Source organism: Bombus affinis, unplaced genomic scaffold (genome assembly GCF_024516045.1).
Source record: "Bombus affinis isolate iyBomAffi1 unplaced genomic scaffold, iyBomAffi1.2 ctg00000275.1, whole genome shotgun sequence".
NCBI classification, from domain to species: Eukaryota; Metazoa; Arthropoda; class Insecta; order Hymenoptera; family Apidae; genus Bombus; species Bombus affinis.
Genome location: NW_026108965.1, coordinates 1 through 13645, shown reverse-complemented (window position 1 = coordinate 13645; position 13645 = coordinate 1).

The following is a 13645-nucleotide window of genomic DNA, read 5'->3' as shown; positions in this document are numbered from 1 at the left end:
TTTGTTATCTATAGATTTAATAAATTATTAAAATTCCATGAAGACATATTCTGGAACACATTAGAAGATTTTGCTGTAATTTACAACGGATGCTCCGAGTACGAACAGGCAGTAAACGAACAAATAGAAATTCAGGCTATTGTGGTAGTATAGCTCACGTGGGATTTTAAGCTCGAATTGGACTTAAACGTTACGATCGTCGTGAATAATTACGATATATACCCTGTACGACGAGCAGAGAATCTTAAATTATTAACGGCAATTCCTTTGTGCAACGTGCAATTTTATTAACGGCCTGTAACGAATGAACGGCTCGTTTTGAATAAAGTTTACATTTAGAAAGTAAACACAGAAACACATTTTAAGAAACTAAGATATCGAGTTCTACTTGTAAACATCAAGTGCTCTTCGTTTGAGAAGATTACGAGTCTCTTCTTCGATAACGACATTAATTAAGAAGTTTCGATACCGTTTATGACATTAAGATCTCATTAGTAAAGTTATATCATTAAAATCTTACTGTTCCTAGAGAATATAATATAGTTAAAACTTCCAGAGGATCAACAGGTAAAGAAATTGTTGATAAAAGCATTGTTAGTGACAACTGACTGTAATCGATATCTGCTGGGTGAAGTCGTGTGTTCTGAGAATCTGTGTTAATGCAAGGATTCTGTTACAAATCATCAACTAAAGAGCCAGCGGGCACGTCCGACCGATCGATCGATACCACGAACCTCGAATGAATTAACGCTCAAGGTGGAACGGATTTAATAGATCGAGTGTTAGTGTAATTTGACACTTTGTTTACACTTGCTTTATGCAAACAAAGTTTGATGTTCTGAACTCGATGGTTATAAGATCTTATTGAAACTCCAGTATTTCACCCGCACGGTACGACACTTTGTTGATGATTGTCCTTGTATGTTGTTGATACTCCCCATCAGCCGTTAAATTTTGTTCGTCTATCGTACTTTTCTAGCCAGAGGTTTTCCCTGATGTTTTTCCCTACTGTCTAAGTCATCAGGTTTGCAGCTCGGGGAGGACAGATAATTCGGAATTTCCCAAAGGAAGGAGAGGTGCCGTCCGAGCCATAAAGGGACGGTCACTCAAAATGCCGAATAGATTCATTTAAATAATTATGAGAAACAAGTAAGTTTTGTAAGCACAAGTTTTCAAATGTTATAGTTTGAATCTGTTCTTATAATTTTAAAAAGACCTTACAGCCAGGATCTCTAAAAAATTCGATGAAAATTCTCATGAGACATCAATTGAAACAATTAAACGCAACAGAGAATGGGTATAATCATATAATTCCTCCCCATTTCAAAATTCATTCATATACATCGATTTTTGTTTTCATATTTGTTTTATGTGTGAAGAATATGTATTTATTGGCATCAAAATATTTTCTGTTTCAATTCCTGGTCATTTTAGATCGAAACTTCCAAATATCGTTGATTAAAAATTTTTTAATTTTTAAAATGAAAGGCACTAGTTATAGGACAAAAAGTTGTTTCAATTATTTGAACATTCTGCTTCATTCCTACAATAACATATTTTATTTTCAATGAAAACAAGAAACAATACTATTGTGTATAAGTTTAACGGAGTGACACAGGTGATTTGTAGCTAACACTGTAGCTAACATAGTTTCTGCAATATACCCTTTAATCGAATAGAAACAAGGGGATTTTAGAAATTTCTATTAACCGACAGTATTGTCAACAAGTTTTAACAATGACTGAAGGTTGCAAAATTAAATATAAAATGATTTATTAATAGCATATGCAGTGTTAAATTTGTAAATAAGCAGTTTATCTTTTAAGAATAACAAAGACACCAGAAAATAAAAATAAAGAATATTCTAATTATATTGCAAACTAACGAATAATGTAAAGAATTTATTTTTGTTATCTATATCACAGATTTTAGGTAAAATATTAATTTACTTATTATTAGGAGATTGAATTTGAAATATAATTATAATTTATAAGGGACACCTTTAAACTAGCAGATATTTGGTAGCAGTTCTCTAGCCTTTGTACAATATAACACAGTTCAGTTTAATTGAGTTTAATACCTTTGACCAGCCAGTTTCCAATTTCATTTATGGCATAATCTCCTGACAATTTCATACCCTTCGAAAGAAACACGATTTTCTATTATTGTTTTACAATCGCGGAATATGATCAGTGTTTCAATTAAACTCCACTGTTTTAATTTCCCGTCTACGCACGATGTGGGTACACCGTTTTTTTGTTGTTTTTAGATACAAGTGACGAGAAATTATGAAATGATATTTTAAATTTAAACTGATTTCATTCATTGATTTATTGTAGCGACAATGGTAACTTGTTTAAATAAAGATTTTATAAATAAAATATTTAAGGTCTAAAATAATAAATTAACACATGTGAAAACATTAAAGCTGTTACCCTTATTCATGGTCTTGTTGGAACGTGTTTAACGAGCGTAACGTAGGCGTGAAAACGAAAACGTTGAGACTCTTGTGGCGTAAAAAGACTGAATTCCTCATAAAAATACAAGAAACGAATACAAGAAACGTGCACATAGTTTATTCTCGACCTTGGATACATAGAACCAAAAAAAAAAAAAAGAAAAAAAAAATGGGTTTTCTGAAACTTTCGTTTCTCGTGATGAGTACTTTATGATGCAATAAAAAATTTTGTCTGAAAATTATACTCAAGATCAATTTCATGATCCATTTTCTCTAACAGATCTCCATCTTCCACAGCTATAACAAATAATTTTTTCACACTCTATACATTTAACATCGATTATAATTCTGATAATTGAAACACCGAACATCAATGTGTTTATTCACTACGCTAACACAGATAACAATTAACAACTTTGACAACTTCCTGGACACCCTGGGCAATAGATTCATAGCTGGATTCCTCGGCTGATCTCTCCTCTGATCATTCCCCCGTGATAGTAACATAAATGTCCCCTCCTATTGAACCCTTCACTTGTGCAGAGATCATAGAAGCAATCAGTCGCCTAAACCCCAAGAAAGCAGCAGGTCACCACCTAATAGGAAATAAAGCAATCAAGTAACTTCCGATAAAAGGGATTGCACTGGAAAAAAACAAGAGATTAAGAAAAAATTCTGAAAGAGACACAAATCAGTAGTATTATTTTATATTACGTTGCGAATTACTTTTCAAAGTAATTCGCAAGTAAGTAATTTCAAAGTATTTCAAAATATAGAATAAAAAAAATTAAAATATTACAATTACCATCAATAAGCTCAGCGTCCACATATGACTATGTGACACATAGTGATTGACGCTTCCAGATATGGGACTATGGTTCTGAAGTGAACCATTTCTGGGTGAATCATCGACGGTAGTGACATTAAATTCGATCGGATCTTCTGTGGGGTTTAGGCATTCGATGTTGCAACATCTGCGTTCAAAGCGGAACTTCTTGCACTTCTGTAATAAAAAGAAATCGATTAATTGTACGGATCAATCGTCACTAGACTATTTGAAAATTCAGGTTATTCAAAGAATGAAAGAAGAAGGAATTGCTCCAATTCCACCATTGCTTTAGCAAAACTAGTATTTGAGAACCATTAGTCAAATATATTATAACACTAATACTAATACTAACGGTTTCACCGTCGAAAAGTGGATCTTTCTAGCATGTCTACGCAAATGAAGGTTGGAGGGGGGAGGGGGAGGGGGGAGGGGGAGGGGGGAACTGTACATGCGCCAAACACCTTTACGTTCGTAATTTTTCACACAAATTTACAACTGTAGGGAAAAAATTATCTCTGATGTTTCAGATGTTAGAAATTGACAATATCGCATAACGGAATGCTGTGTTCTAGATATTCTATTTTTGTTACGAAAGTGGTACAAACGAAGTCCACTTAAGAATAGTACAACAAAATCGGTTGACGTTAGGTTATCATGCAGATATCGCGGCTTTTGCTTTGGAAAGCACGCAACTGCCAGTCTCGTCGTCCCTTGTAAACGAGAGAAAGATATTGTAATTGGTCGGGATTAACATAAAACTCGTCGCATGCGATCAGATGGCCTGAATGTTTAAAAAACGAGAGTAGAGTGCGTGCTACGTGGTTCTAACAGTTTAGGCGGAAACTAATTATTGTAACCGGAGCCGAGATATGTAGCGATATTACTTTCCTCGACAAAGCGTATAAGGTGAGGAAAGAATCGCGATAAGGTAGAACAAGAGACAGGAATTCTTTACGTAAAGCAGATCTGTCAACTAGATAGAGATCCTACAGCTATAACTACAGTGAATCCGTACTCTGGCGAATTGTCGTTTCACAAATAAAGCTTCTGAAAAACGGAATTCATAGAATATAACTGCTGTTGTAAGAATCTATATATCTGATTTTGCTGCCGTATTTGTCAGAACGTTTGTTTATCAAAAAAACGCATCCTCTGTAATCTTCTGTAGTTTAACAAGGCACAGTTAATAAAAGAGATAGAGCGTTAAACGGTGACGATTTAATCACAGTTAAATAGATATTGGTCTCTTTAGTTAAAATGCCCTATGATTTATTTGCATCATTTTTTTTCCATGCAATTTAAAATATTTAAATAAACAATATTTACCAAATATTCAAATATTTAAAGAAACAGTAGTCCATACAATATAATTTTATTTGATGGTTATTTGATATTTAATATTTTGGTTTACATACAAAATTGAAATTATACTTTGCTTGAGGACAAAAATTCTAATTGCATTCCTAACATATACCAATAATTATTGATCGAAATAGAAAGAACTGCAGGACTAGGAAGATTACTTAGCATCTTATATAGCCTGGCAAGGCTCGAACGTTTCATCTTCCTGTAGATTTTCTTTGCTTTTAGACTTTCCTTCCATTTCTCTGAATTGGTATCTTCTGTACACTATTTATAAAAGAAGAATAAATTACATGTTACATCCAAGTTACCAATCCAAATAATTTTAAGTAAGAAAAGAGATCTAATGCAGCAGTTTCCACTTAAATATAGATCCGACGATTATTTACGAACAAATAGTATAAATCTTTTAGCAATATGAAATTCGCAATATTTATTCAAATATTTATATTTATAGTACGCCATTAGCAAAGAAGACATGTTTGCGTGCGTTATCGATTTTACGCTTTTGCCACGCAAACATGGAAATTGCGATTCGAAATTGAATTTGCACTGGAAACGGTTGACGTTACGACATCAATAACATATTTCAAAAACACTGACGATATCATACGGAATCAGAGAGATTCTATGAGAAGTTAAACGCATAATCATCCTATTGTAAATAACAGGAACAGAAAGTACACAAGGAATAATACAGAATCATCCTATCATCCTATCCTATTATACAGGATTGCTTTGATTCGAGCTCAAACATAGGGAAATCTGAAAGAATTTTTCGCAGAATTTCCTTCCCCTTTGAATTAGCTTTTATACAGAACGACTTTAACCTTTTCAAGGAAATACCTATAGAGTGTGACGATCTATGATTTTAAATAGAGAGGTATATCTGAAAAGAGGTGGATGTAAAACGTAGCATATAAAACGTAGATCAAATCTTTATTCAAGGATTTTTTCTCTTCGCAGAGAATCAGGTTTTCAAGAACGATCGAATATGTATGCACTTGATTTACACGTGAAGTTGTCATTAAAAATATTGTTGCGTTTAAAAAGATAAATATTCATTTAAATTTAATGAAATTGTTAGTCCAATTGTTTTAAGCTTAAAGATATGTAGGTGTCACATTTATATATTGAAAACCTGGGAGCGGCATTAATTAACAAACCTAGTCACGCGCACACGTACTTTAAAACCATGCTTGAAAATCGATATTCCCTGAAACAATGCATCGTTCTGCGCTTCCAATTTATTTTCGCACGAAGAATCAGTCCATTCATCGTTGCCGTCACCATCGCTACTGTAATCTATATTACTCGAATAAATTCTATATCTTGATTGGAAAATCGCATATTTTAACGAACTTTCTGTGTTTTTTTTTTTTTTCTATGATTTTAATTGGCAATTTCCGAAATTGAACTATAGCTTGAGAATAAACCGATAATATTTGAGGGTATATATACATACATCATGTTTTTGATGGGTTTTGTAGTAAAATAATTGTAGAAAAAGCAAACTTTTTAAGAAAAAATTACCATATTCGAGTAATAAATTATAGAAAATTACCAATGTAATTCAGCTAATTAGTGCCCCAGTTAATTTCGATGTTCACTACCACGCCACTTAAGAAGTGGTTTCGTGTCCGAGCGGATTTCCCCCACGTAAAGAAAAAAAGAAAAAGAAAAAGGAAAAAAAAAAGAAAAAGAGAAAGGAAAAAAAAGAAAAAGAAAAAGGAAAAAAAAAGAAAAAGAGAAAGAAAAAGAAAACGAAAAAGAAAAAAAAAGTTAATTTGGATGTTATAAAATGTTATATAACCAAGAACTTATCTTCTACTTGGTAGTCGCATAAGAGAAGACCGAGCCATTGAATCGCTCAAATAGATTAGCTGATTCGCTTAACGTAATTTTACTTCCGATGACGTAAACAAGAGCAGAAAGTACACAAGTAATAATACAGAAATGTCAAATGTACAGAAGAATAAATTTCGTTAAATCATTAGCACGTAACATTTCCTTATAATTCCATTTGTGTATAGCAAAATAGCTTGTGTGCTTTCATGAATTATAATTGATATTTAGAAGCTTTCATGTAGGTAGATATATAACTCGTGTTAATTAGTAATTTAACAATACATCATGACAACATATCATTTTCGTTTCTTCGTTTATCTCGTTATGCGCGTAAACGAATGTGTAAATAAAGACATATAATCAACGATAACATGTAGTGGCAAACATGATAATTATCGACAAAGGAGAATATTGGTGAAATGATTGTGGGTGATTTCACTCGGTGTATCGGTACATAAACTTTGATAGACATTGCCGGTGGATTCGCTGTCGGTGAAATCGTGTCGATGAAATAATTGTCAGTGATTTAAAGATAACCCAATTTATTGATCTCCCCTTCATAGAGTTGTACGTCTCTCTATAAAACATATTCTACCTGGAAGGGCTGAAACATTTAGCTTAGTCACACTAAACTGGACTGGACTGCAAGTAAGAAGATTGAAATGCAAAATTCACGTGTGAGCGCAACGGTTTAGATGGAAAGTTCGATAAGGCGATTATGTATATTAACCCGAAAGAAAGCTCATGGCTTTGCAACGCGTTACACGCAACACGGAATTTCCCTCGCTGAAATAATCCTATTACAACGATACGATTTTCCTTAACAGATCTCGCAATGTAATTCTCCCTCTACAACTTTTTATTAGGTTTGAAACACGAGAGTTTCGAAGCTCTGCAAAGTCTCGCGAATCTAGAAGTCGAGTTTCAACGTATTTTCGCTTCTTATTTTATAGCTGTTAATAGTTATTATCTCACTCTGCACGTACATCAAACGAGTACTTATGTAAATCCAAAGGAAACGGAAACAACCGAGAATAATTGAGGATAATTCGAATACGTACCGATTAGTAAAGTGTTTGGCAAAGAAAAAAAAAGGAAAATTGTATCGGAGAAATAGGGGAAAAACGGTGGCGTACATCAAGCAATCTTTATGGCTGTAATACATTTATTATTCATTTATGTTCATTTTCTATCGCGTAACAGACGTTGAAATAACGAGCATATAAATCTTGTATCGCTCGACCTGACTTTTCCCGATGGAAAAATATTCACCAGCCTGGGATCGTGCATCGCTAATTACTCCGTTCTACTTTTCGAACGCGTTTCCATCCATACAGGAAAGCAAGAAGGCAAACCCTATCGCACAGTCATGAAGAGATGCAAAAGCAAGAAACCAACCAACGACATGCCGATCGACATGGTGGAAGCAGTCCTACAGAGGCTATTCACCATGGGACACGGACCCTCCCATTACGAGGGCCGCGAAGAGGCAGAGACCGAAGAAGAAGGAGACATCAGCTTCAGCGTCGTCATCGGCGAAGGCGATGTCGTCGATGCCGCCGGAAGAATGAACACCAAGAAGGCTGCAGGAGTCGATGGAAGACTCCTGGACTGCTGGAAGCAGGAGCTGGAAGCAAGCTGGAACCAGACTGCTGGAAGACGGCCAGAGTAATACTGCTAAGGAAGCCGGGAAAGGATCCCAGTCTCCCTAACGCGTACCGGCCGATAAGCATACTCCCAGCCATGAGCAAGATCTGGGAAAAATGCTTTAAGAAGATCATCGAGAGATGCATCGGAACGGACCCGTTCCATCGGAGGCGGTATGGGTTCAGAAAGAAGAATTAGCTTAGCGAATACCGATAAGAACAGGAAGAAGCTGAAACGGGCACAACGAACGGCCCTGTGCATAACAACGACGGCATATCGTACCGTCTCCCACGCGGCACTTTGCGTGTTGACCGGAAATCTCCCGATCTACATAAAGATAAAGATGCTCGGAGAGACTTACGAGTGGAACAAGATCCATAAGACCAAGATCGGCGCGGATGACGGCAACGAGCTGAAGGGGGAACTGGAGGCGCAAGGAAATTAATACCGAGTGCGCTGCTATTTACCAAAAAGAAGATGGACATCGATCATCACAGCATGCAGCTGTTAACCGGGCATGGGAGTGTGGCGGCACTCGACACTAACTAGTGTCGGACGACGGCAGCGACATCTACAGCCCCCAGTGACAATTACAGCGGACCAGGCCCAACTACCACAGCTATCACGCACGTCCAATAAATATATAACGCACACACGGCCACCTCTACAGGAGTTTCGGTGTCTATAGAAAGAGGATTGGCAAGAGCAGCGACAGCAACTGTCTCGACTGTGGAGACCCTAACGACGATGCAGAGCACGCCCTCTTCACGTGCCCGAGGTGAACGGACAGAAGGATTGAGCTGGAGAACGCTCTTGGCGAGAAGATAGACGTGGACAATCTGATCGCCACGGTGACCGCCAAGAACGAGAGCTGGGATAAATTCAGGCAATTTCGCAAGACCGTCATGTCTCACAGGAGGGTGACAGCGAAGGCCTTGAAGGAGACAAGGAGGAGAACGAGAGCAACAACAACTACGCGGAGCAGTGAAGGCAGAGATACAAGACAACAAAGAACCACAGAAGGAGATCAGCCCAGTATTCTGAACTAGCTGAGAAGATGACGAGAGCAATACTGAATATACAGAATAGCTGCCCGACGAAGAAGATACAACGGGGCATGAAAGGACAACCCTGATGACTGCCGACAGGTTTTACCGGGGTTGTCTGTCCTCAAAGCAAAGGAAAAAGGAGGAGGGGTTTTTAGTGGGTATGGCAACAACATCCGCCCGAGTCCCACATAACCCAGTGATGCGGATCACTGGGTATGCGTAACAGCATTTTCCCCTCCTCACGCAAAAAAAAAAAAAAAAGAAAAAAAACTATACACTCTATCAATTTTAAGTTGATAATTTCGTTATTATATAATTTTTCTTAGTCTAAACTGAATCCAGGAAGAAGAACTTTCATCCAATTACATACTTCATTAATTCATGAATTGTATTCGTTACCGTACGTACAAAAAGAAAGTTGACTGATATAAAAATTCAAAGGATAGAACTTCTAAGCTCGCGATTGGAAACAGATTCAGTTCAATGGTTTAATTTGCCATTTAATTGAATTCTCTGGCAATTTCAGCGAACTGTGGGCTTTAAAAGTGTCCCGCATTCAAACGCAAGACTTCTCCTCCACCTTTCTCTTTCTTTCAATTCCAACCTCAAGTAATTGACCTATTAATTCGACGATATATTTACATGCTCGCAAGGGATTCAAACAACTTCGTTGCGTTAAATTCGCAATTATAACCAACAGGAATGTCTCAATCAATGTGCAGCTCGAAACAAATAATAGATAATTAACTTTTCAATATAACGATTGATATGTTTGATGAAGAAAAATGTATGAATTTTTAAAAACGTCTCCTAGTACATTTAGCATTTTTATAGTAAAAACTTAGAACACACACGCACACATATACTATTCCATGAAATGATTTACACAGCTATGAGTCTAATCCTATCATATTATAAAGGGATGAACGAACTTTTCCTAATAAATATAACTTTATACAAAATCTTGTTTAAAAAAATTAGTTTTTTATTCTCATTAAATTAATTTAATATCAGAATATATAATTTTAGTCGTTATCAAAATTTTATGTCAAATGCGTTCATAGATATATATATAAATAAATGTCTAATCCTATGTATTTATTTCAACTGAAATCTTAACTTAAATATTTATTAACAATATTCTGACGAATATGCAATGAAAGATAAAAACAAGTTTATTTTTCCTATAGAATGTCTCATGCTTCTTACTCATTTTATGTTTCTCGTTGTCAGTGCGTAACTACTTATCAGCCGCATGAATGCTAAGTTTTACTACTGAGAAACGAAGAGACATATAGATGCAAATATACGCTATCTCGCGTGAAAAAACATCAGATACATTAACCAGAAGGAATATCCGATACATATAAAATTCATAGCGTAGTTATTTATACATACGGAATATTTCTTTCTGTATGAAATATTCTTTCTTCTGAATTCTTATTATAAATGTATGTCCATTTCCTACCTTAAAATGTCTCTCCTTTGAAAAACTCCATTTAAATATAACGATCAACAAAATATTACCAATAAAAATATTGAAACGAGATGCTGAAAGAACCTTTTAATGAAGTACAAATGATTATTTCAACTTTAATTCTGTTAAATTTGAATTGAATCATTTATAAACCGAACAGGTGTATAAAATTTTATTGCGTAAAAATCGTGAAGCTGAAAATTAGGAACGAATAACGAATGAGTAACCTAGTTTCATTAAAAGGTACGTGTACGCCGATCCGTGTAACAACTTCGACACTCCAATTATTATAAAGCATGTATCCTTCAGAGATTTTTTGCGCGAACGCAAGATACCTTTTACACGTGCAACTGAATAAGTGGAACGTGATTTTCGATATTTCTTCTTGTAGAACTTGTAACAACGTAACTGTTTCACGAATATTTTCCCTGACACTTTTACAACGATGCGTAGAAATCTCCTTTTATAATTAATAATTTCAGCATTTCTCTGAACAGTTTCGTTGCGATTAAAAAATATACAAAGCTTACGACGTGCTTGTTTAAAAATATTTATATGGAACAAGATTTCGAATTTGTCGCGTCAATCGCGATCTCAGCAGGTGTAAATTAATTCGTTCTAATGAACGAATAAATTAAACGACTCGTGACAAAAATTATCCCTGTCCATGTTTGTCTTTCTAAAACTAATTCAAGGCGAGTTAAATGAATCGCTGTGTACCCTATTCGCGCAGCATGTGTTTTAACGACCAGCATGCAAGCGTTAACGGTGTACTTTAGTTTCTCATGGTTGTGTTAAGCTGGTTGCTCTTAGAATGAGCATATACTTACCGCAGGAATTGAACAGCGGAGACGCCCGCAAGATGTTGACTTCGAATTGTAACATATGCAGTGTATGCAAATCCAAGGTCCCGGTACATACATCTGTCCATGTAAGACAGATCGTCCTTCGAAATCAGTACAGTTTCCTCCTAAATGCACTGAAAACGATTACCAGCGTCAATATCTTTGTCACTCGACAATCGTACGCGCAGTTACGCTAACCGTTTTAACGCCACGCAGCGTGATCACTCTATTCGCGTACCGTGGTAAATTGTGCCACGATGTATGGTCACGATCATTAATTCGCAACGCGCTCAAGCGTGCTCGTCGCGAGTCATATCAGAGTTTCCTCTCGTAATTACTCGTTTTTCAAATAATCATAAACCAAATAAAAAAAAAAACCAATATAAAAAATTACCTCTTGAATCGGAAAACCAAATCCTGCATTATAGAATGTTATCACACAAACGAAACGCAGAGCATAAATATTTCGCAAACTTTTGAGTGTTTGTTGTAACGCTTCCAGTATAACCGATGAAATGAAGCGCGAGCACGTCGAACGGTATATTTCGATGAAAAAAACAGGATGAAAAAGGGCAGCGCGATCGCGTCGATCGGTACTACTCGCAAATAAATAAACGAAGCGCTATCGCGCTGCACAGCACAAACCGATACGGAGTCTTGAAACATCCGACACTAAAACGGTTAATAACATTACGAAAACGACCGTACCAGGAAATTTTTGTTCAACGGATCCGCATTGCGGCTATCACGATGCTCCTTCGTTGCATCGATGCTTCATCGATGAGATTAAAGCACCGTTGAAATAGGTTATTCGATTTCTTACATGGGCAAAAAGTTTTTATATCGTGTTTGCTGTTTTACTTCGCAAGTGTGCTTTACAGTATACGTTAGAACTCCAAGTCGAGCTATCCGAGTTAAAGTCTCTTGAAACTTAAAACGGCACTTAAAGGATATAGGTATAATAGAAGGTTCGTTTAAAATTCAAAAGTGTATATACGTACATATACATTTGAATAAAAATAGCGGATAATCTCAAGTAAAAAAGTAGGTTCGTGTTAGTAAAATGGTTTCAAAATACTTGTCAAAAGTCAAACGACTTGACTAATTAAGAATGGATGTAAGAGATTGAAAGCAAAGGGCATCTAAGAGTATCAATTAAGTAACAAACTCACGGTGACAAAGAGGTTTTCACTCGCTCGAATTCAAATAAATCGGTTAATTTGAGCGAAACTTTAGGTGCACGAGAAGCGACACGCGTCCTCAAGGACTACGAAGGTTCTACTCGAACGAATGAAAACTTTTCTCTGGCCCGGTGTGTATACACAAGACGTGCGAATTTAAAGTGCAGATTGTATTAATTGAAATAATTGGTTGGTTTGATCAAATTAATCGTTTTAAGCTGAAATGACGAAGGTCATCCAAGTAATTGATGTCCACTGTAATTATTTGTTAATCGCGCGTGGAATCGGAACGATTCGACCTCGTTCCAACGCGAATCGTTACTAAGGCAGAGACGGCAATTAATAATTGTCGCGTCATTTGTTCGATCGTGTTCACAAATTCAAATACGGCTGAGTGGCGAAAACCATTTATAACACGTCCCGTACCGCGTAGGTCGTATACATATCTCAGGATGAATTTTTCGTACTTCGCCGCATATATTCTCCATGTCAGACATACCATAAAATATTTCGTGCAATCGCGTATTCCTGTCTAATGTCAGGAATTCTCTTTCCATAGGTCTGCGTTTTCCATATTATCTATTTTGCTTATCAGTAAACATTCTTACAATTTGTGATTAATACTGTACGTACAAGAACGTTAAGTTTTTGACGTTGTAATATTTCACATGAAATAATAATGGCTGTATATCGACTAACTTATTAATTAATTAAATTCGTGTATATCAAGTTTCCTATCATTTAATACTTTCGTGTAACTACAGAGATTTGATACTATGAAATGAAATATAAAACTTGGTAAAAAAACGCGCTTCGTTAGGAAATGAGGGTAATGATGCAAATATTTTTTGTAGCCATTATATAGAATTTCGATGGTATAATTAATCAGTATCAACTTACCAGCCCCTGACGGGAAGAAAGTGACGAAAATAACCTGCAAGCAGATGAG